Source organism: Rutidosis leptorrhynchoides, chromosome 2 (assembly GCF_046630445.1).
Source record: "Rutidosis leptorrhynchoides isolate AG116_Rl617_1_P2 chromosome 2, CSIRO_AGI_Rlap_v1, whole genome shotgun sequence".
Taxonomy (NCBI): Eukaryota; Viridiplantae; Streptophyta; class Magnoliopsida; order Asterales; family Asteraceae; genus Rutidosis; species Rutidosis leptorrhynchoides.
Genome location: NC_092334.1, coordinates 323629239 through 323635806, shown reverse-complemented (window position 1 = coordinate 323635806; position 6568 = coordinate 323629239). Strand labels below are relative to the sequence as shown.

Sequence of the window (6568 nt, the reverse complement as noted above, 5' to 3'; positions counted from 1 at the left end):
TAAGGTACATGTCTATCTTATTTTATTATTATTCTCTTGTTTTGTTCACTGTTTTCAAATAATGTTCGTATACCATTATGAACTAAACATTCTTAGCGGTTATGTGGATGAAAACTAACTTTATCTGAGAATCAGATGAAGCCTCCGGTTTCCTCAGTCCAAGCCGCCGGCTTGGCTGAGCCTAGCCGCCGGCTTCGTGCTTCGAATTCTGCAGTTCCTTGTTTCCCATATCTGTATAATTTGGTTTTTTATGATTATTTAAACTATTTTGAATCTGCTATGCTTTAATAAACTTGTTTGTCATGCTTAACGATTAAATAACATGGTTCTAGGATTGATTAACACTTAATCCAATGATCTATTATTCGATTCACTTTACTTGTTTAGATCTAGTCAATTAAACTTGGTAATTGGGTTGCATGCAACTAGGTTAAACAACATTGGTAGTAATGAATTTGTTGAATATGAAACACGCTTATATACTAAAAACTAATATTGTTAGGCTTAATCAAAGATCATTTTGTTTAGTTAATGATTGCAAGAGAACTTGGTAAAGATTGGCTTCCAGCTAGTAACTTGAGTTGATCTAATTGAGTTTAATAGTATATTTATTTGTTAATCTATTTGCATGCTAATTGATCCTCATCATAAGATTAATTTGATATGTGTCATGTGATTAAATTGAACACTAAGAATTAAGATATTAGTTTTGAACATCACTTAACTAATATATGTTTTTAGTCCTAATTTATGAATGATATGTGATGCTTAGCTTAGCCTTTTAGGGATAATAATTGGTCTATGATTATTATTTTGCTTTTTGTTAATATAAGTTATGAAACTTATTGATAATGCTAAAAACGAGCACATATTTCATAGCATTATCCCTCAAGAAAGACAAGATTTTAGTTGCAATTGTTCTATTTACAAGTGATATTCGTTTAAATAATAAAAGGTGAAGACAAAAGGCAGATTCGACGATTTGAAGACACAAACGACCAAAAAGCTAAAAAGTACAAAGTACAATCCAAGTGGTTCAATATATTGATGAGAAACGTCTAAAAATTACAAACGTACAAGCCGCAAAATGCAAAGTACAAGATATTAAATTATACGAAAAGGCTTCGAAAATCCGGAACCGAGACATGAACCAACTTTCAACGCTCGACGCAATGGAGCTGAAAGTACAAGTCAACTATGCACAAGAATATAATATAATATTTAAATAATTCATAATAAGAATAATAATAAATAATAAAAAGTTGTAAATTGAGCATAGTTAAGGGGTCATAAGTGAAAATTTCAAATCAACATTTGCCTATAAAACGAGACTACGGAGAATGAAGAAAGACACACCTTTTTCCAATCTTCTTTCTCTATATATGTAATTTATATATATTTATAATTATAATTATAATTTAAGTTTAATAATAATTGAGTTATTGTAAGAAATGCTTTACGGGTTTTAAAGTCGGAACTCTGTCCGTGTAACGCTACGCGATTATTCACCACTTTAAGCTATGTTCTTCTTTTTTAAATTAATGTCTCGTAACTAAGTTATTATTATGCTTATTTGAGCCGAAGTAATCATGATGTTGGACTAAATATTAAAGATTGGGTTATTGGATTTTGTACCATAATTAGGATATGGACAAAAGACTGACACTTGTGGACATTGGACCATGGACCATTAATAGATGGGGGTATTGTCTAATCGAATGACAACTCTTTGGAGTCTGTCGAATCTATCTTCAAATTAGTTAATCTAATAATTATTAAATAATTATGCATGTCCTATTTAGTGGCGTTTATACGACATCTTTTACAATCATTTAATTAATCAATTGGGTTGGGTAATTCATTATTCATTCTGGCCAAGTGGGTAAATTAATAATCATGGACTAATTAAAACAGGGGTGTATTACATACAAGGGTAATTGGTGTAATTGTTAACAAAGTATTAAGACCTTGGATTACACACAGTCGATAACCTGGTGTAATTATTAACAAAGTATTAAGACCTTGTTACAGTTCGAATCCCCAATTAGTTGGAATATTTGACTTCGGCTATAAGGTTAATTTGACGATCATTTTATAATTATGATCGATGAACTATTATGGGCAAAAACCAGATAGGTATCAAATAAATCCAGGACAAAGGACAATTAACCCAGCATAATAAATTAAAATCAAAACGTCAAATATCATGATTACGGAAGTTTAAATAAGCATAATTCTTTTATTGTATTTCTCATCGTACTTTCATTTACTCGCAATTTTATTTATTGTCATTTAAATATTGTTATTTATTTTACGCACTTTAATTATCGTCATTTATCTGTACGCTTAAAATATAAAATCGACAAACCGGTCATTAAACGGTAAATCCCCACAAAGTTACCTATAATTACTATATATAGTTTAACTACTTAATTAACTAATTTGACCTAGTAAGACACCCAATAATAGTGTCCACGGATCGACCTCCCGGACTTTACCTTAGCTATATTATTACACGATAGGTATACTTGCCTTTTGTGTTTTAGTTTAATTTAGGTGATTTCCTGTAGTAAATAAATATAAAACTGATAGCCGTTTCATACACACCTTAGAGAACACACCAAGTATTTGGCACCGCTGCCGGGGACACTTTTTGTGTCTTCACGGGGTATTTAAGTTTTTTTTTTAGTTTTTGATTGATTAAAGATATATTAATTTAAATATAATAATTTAATAAATATAATAATATAATAATATTGAAATAAAATATAATAATATAATATTGAAATAAAATATAATAATATAATAATAATTTTGAATCAAATTTGAATCGTAAAATTTTAAAAAGTCGTATTTATTAAATACTTTAGGGGTATATTATGTAACTTATAATTAATAATTTCTATCATGTCGCTTTCATGTAAATAGTAAATTAATTAATTTCGTTTCATTTACTATTCATGAATAGTAAATGAGTTAAAAAAAGTTTAAAAAAAAAATAATAAAAAAATTATTAATTTCGTGAAAAAAAAGAAAAAAAAATTGTTTTTTAAAAAAAATAATAAAATCCTTAAAAAAGAAATATTAAAATCGTTAAAAATATATATATATATATATATAAATAAATTTTTTTTTGTAAAAAAAATTTTTAAAAAAATATATATATATATTTTTAAGATTTTATCTATAAAATTAAAAAAAATATATATTTATTTTAAGTTTTATTACCTTTAGATTTTTAGACTCTAGTTACAACTTTTAGTATTAAGTTTAGTTTTGCCATAGTTATTTTTATACTTTTAGATTTTTAGGTTTTGCCGTAAAATCCCTTAAGTGCTTTTTCTTTAGACTAAGATTTAGGTGGCTTAAAATTTTGCGACGCCGTGTTAAAATTTTAGTATCATTTTAAGTAATTGCCGTTTTTCGTTTAGAATCCCTTTTAAGTTTCGACGCGCTACTTTCTTATTATTATTTTTCGATCTTTTATTTTTTTTTCTCGACGTTTTTCGACGCGCTTCTTTTTCTTTCTCATTTCTACGCTCTAGTTTTTAGGACATAGAATTTTCCATTTCTTCTCTAACATTTCAAACAAAAAATTATTTTAAGCGGTTAAATTGATAGACATCCAAATTTTCTGGTTCGTAGTAATAGTTGGATTTGTTAGTGGCGAGTTGTGGGCTTCCGATTTAAAGGGTCCTGGCTACCTGCTGCATCTATTGTCTATTCGAAACGTGGGCAAAATCAGAAGTCTATTAATTTGATAACTTATATAATTTTTATTTTTATAACTAATAGGATATTCAGTGAATGCACCGAGCAAAACGTTCACCACCTTTCATACGTTCACCACCTGTAACTCGATCAAGGCATCTAGCCAATATTGTTGCCGTTGATTTTTCTTTAGAATCATCATCTAGTCGAACAAGTTCTCCAACTCAAATTTCCGATAATCCATTTTTTGAACCCGACTTCACAACTGAGAATTCGGAGGATATTCAAGGACAATTCCAAGATCCTGAACCACTAATCATTCCTCCTGAACCACAAACAGTTAAATCAGAATCTTCTAGTGATTCAGATTCAACAAATTCAATTATGGAAGTAACAGAACCTCAAAGTATGGAAGACCGAATGAGAGTCACAAACACACGGGCCAAGGTCACGCCATTAATCAGCCAGATGTTAGAGCATCAGATTTTGTAATCTAAGGACAAATCCTACACATGATCACCAATCAGTGCCAATTTGATGGTACAACAAAAGAAGATCCAAACGAACATCTTCGAACTTTTAATAGGATTTGTAATCTATTTAAAATCCGAGAAGTTGAGGATGAAACTATTTATCTTATGTTGTTCAAATGGACATTAAAAGGAGAAGCCAAAGATTGGTTAGAATCGTTACCTGAAGGAACGATTGACTCATGGGATATTTTAGTTGAGAAATTTCTTCAAAGATTCTTTCCGGCATCTAAAGCCATGAGACTTCAAGGAGAAATTGCCACATTCGTGCAAAAGCCAAATGAAACGTTATATGAGGCATGAACAAGATTCGGAAGGATGTTGAGAGGATGTCCTCAACACGGTCTAGATACTTTTCAAATAGTACAAATCTTCTATAAAGATGTAGACATCGCCACACGAAAAGACATCGACACAGCAGCTGGTGGTTCCATTATGAAGAAAACCGCAACCGAAGCTCACAAGATCATTGATAACACAGCATCCCACTCTCATGAGTGGCACCAGGAAAAAGATATTTTCCATTCATCTAAAGCGGCTAGAGCTGATTCTAGCCATAACTTTGATTCTGTTTCTGCAAAAATAGATGCTTTTGAGAGACGAATGGAAAAGATGACAAAAGATATTCACGCAATACGAATCAGTTGTGAGCAATGCGGTGTACCACACTTAACGAAAGATTGTAATGTTGAGCAAACGATGGAACAACGAGAGAATGTTTCCTACATAAACCAAAGGCTGGGAAATAATTATCAAAATAATTATCAACCGCCAAGGCTAAACTTTAATCGAAATCAAAACATTCTTTACAATCCAAATGGACCCAATAATAACTCATACAACCAACAAGGTCCGAATAACCAACCAACTCAAAACAACACTTTCAATCAACAAAGACCTGGCTTGTATAAACCACCACAACAAACAGAAGAGAAAAAGTCAAATCTGGAAGAAGTGGTATTTAAGCTAGTTGAATCTCAAACACAATTTATTGAAACTCAAACCCAAACGAATGAGAGGTTTGATCAGTCATTTAGAACTCAACAAACTTCCATTTTGAATCTAGAAAAACAAGTAGGTACTCTTGTTAGATTGATGAGTGAAAGGGAACAAGGAAAGCTACCGAGTAATAATGAAGTAAATCCTCGGAATGAAAATGTTAACATGGTATCAATAAATTCTGAAAAACCAACACCAGAAGATGGGAAAGTTTTAGATGTGAGTAACAATGAAGAAGTTACAACACCACCACCACCCGAGTATGTAAAGCCAGTGGTGGCACCATACAAAACACCCATCCCGTTTCCAAGAAAAGGAGTTGAGTATGAGCAAGTAATAGGTAATAAAGTTTGTGATACCTTTGGAAAAAAGAAGAAGAAGAAGAATAAGAAAGTGCAAGAAACAAAAACCGTAGAAGTAAACCCGGTGAAGACAGTTCCACCAAAACCTCCACCTAGGGTAGGTGATCCGGGTGAATTTATTGTTCCTTGTCTACTAAGTGACTGTGTCATGTATGATGCACTAGCAGAATTTAGGTGCAAGTGTGAGTGTTATGCATCTTTCATTATATAAGAGATTAGGAGTAGGTGAGTTAAGTCCAACGGATATGAGTGTTCGACTCCTTGATCAAACCATTAAGCACCCAGTTGGAATTGCTGACAATCTACCCGTTCAAGTAGGTAATTTAACCTTTCTAGTCGAATTCATTGTCATTGACATAGAAGAGGACCCAAATATTCCTCTAATTTTAGGTCGACCATTCTTAGCGTCCACCAGGGCGTTATTTGATGTAAGAAAGGGTAGAATGACACTTAGTAATGATGAGAAATCGATCACCTTTATGATTCGAAAGTCTAAATCTCCACCAACCAAAACCGTTGAACCAGCAAAAACGATTGGTAAGAACCATGTTGTTTTACCAACTTTAATGGTAGTGCTCAACAATAATAAAACGCCTAAGTGTGGGGAAAATGGAGTAACACCTAATGATGACCTGATAACAAAGAACCCCGTTGTTGATACGAAATTAAATGATCCCGTTATTAATAGTTCAATGAAGAAACTTATTAAACGAATTCGCGATGCTAGAATCAAGGGGAACTTTAAGTTATGTAACCGGTTAGTATCCAATCTGTCGCCTAAAGAAAAGGCGAAATTAGTTGAATTTGTGGATATTACACAAGAATCCGACCAATGGCTTAAAGCAAAAGTCACAGATATGCAAGTTGATTATGGTCCAAGAAAAATTGACGATGAAGTTAATCACAATTTTGACACCATAGCTACCAAAGTGTGGGGAGATTCAAAATGTTCTAAAAAGAAAATGC

General features: G+C 31.9%; 1 non-coding gene across 1 annotated transcript; it reads right to left on the bottom strand.

Annotated features, from left to right (window-relative positions):
• Window positions 1-4481: 4481 nt before the first annotated feature.
• On the bottom strand, window positions 4482-4588 carry LOC139895384 (small nucleolar RNA R71). The gene has a single exon (XR_011775838.1). It is a non-coding gene; the product is annotated as a small nucleolar RNA R71 (small nucleolar RNA).
• Between the last annotated feature and the right edge of the window lie 1980 nt (window positions 4589-6568).